The sequence below is a fragment of the Aplysia californica genome, unplaced genomic scaffold, assembly GCF_000002075.1.
Source record: "Aplysia californica isolate F4 #8 unplaced genomic scaffold, AplCal3.0 scaffold01580, whole genome shotgun sequence".
Classification (NCBI taxonomy): Eukaryota; Metazoa; Mollusca; class Gastropoda; order Aplysiida; family Aplysiidae; genus Aplysia; species Aplysia californica.
The window spans coordinates 11688-12704 of NW_004798850.1; the positions used below are offsets into that span (position 1 = coordinate 11688).

General features: G+C 39.0%; 1 long non-coding RNA gene across 1 annotated transcript in view; it reads right to left on the reverse strand.

Moving 5' to 3' along the window:
- The window catches only part of LOC118479054, an 11868-nt gene extending 10891 nt beyond the window's left edge, over positions 1 to 977 (reverse strand). The window contains exon 1 of the long non-coding RNA XR_004859448.1: positions 670 to 977. This is a non-coding gene — a long non-coding RNA (uncharacterized LOC118479054). The remainder of the gene's footprint in view (positions 1 to 669) is intronic.
- Positions 978 to 1017: the final 40 nt, after the last annotated feature.

Below are 1017 nucleotides of genomic sequence, written 5' to 3' on the forward strand. Positions count from 1 at the left end.
CCCCCTTTAACACACGCTCCCATTTTCACTAACTATTTGGCCGATTATATATTTAAATATATATTAGTTTTTTAAAAACTGGCAGTCGTTTCTCCCTTAACGGAACAGTTCACCATTAAATACCTTCTTAGGCGCATCCACATCGTACCTGTACTTACGATGCTATCATCCTTATTATACAAGTTTTGAAGAACCAGAATATTTCAATTTGAACGGACTTTTAGATCGGTATGTTAGATGGATTTTCTTAGAGCTAAATATTATTTCAAACACAGTCTGTAAATAGACATAAAAACAGCCTCAGACTTCCGAAGAAAACTTTTTTGAACATAGTACAACTGCAAGACTAAACAGATTTCTTAAAGAAATCTAAACTACACACATGAATGAATGCACCTCTAAACAAATATCCTGAAATCTCAGAGAACTGACTGCTCTCAGAGAACTGACTGCAAGCCGAACTTTGAATAACTATTAGAATTGAGGTGTGTTCAAAGCGACACATTAACAAAATGATTTTAAACACTTCATGGCAAAGATTAATCACTCGCACTTCACAATGTCCAAAATCACACTCTAGACAATACAAAAGAGCCATGCAGTCTAATTATTAATTTTAAAAACCTTCAAAACTGCTTCAAATTCTATTGAGCTTTCAAAGTTGTGTACCTTTTAATTGACGTCACGAAACTACATCCCTGAAGAGGACACAAACAATCCATGTCAACAAGACTGTATTGGCAGATGTATTTTCTCGCTTAGACAGATATTTGATAGGAGGACCAGCAAGAACAAGGGCCGTGTGACAGACACTCGGCGGGTCACACAACGCCAGCACAGTGCCAGGACACTAGCGAAGGGCGAAAGCATAACTTCATGTAGCGGTCCAACGACGTAAGTGGTACTTGACTTATCCCACGGCACTTGATCAGGTGTGTGTGTGTGTCTGTGTGCGTGTGTGTGTGTGTGTGTGTTTGTGTGTGTGTGTGTGTGTGTGTGTGTGTGTGTGTGTCCAAC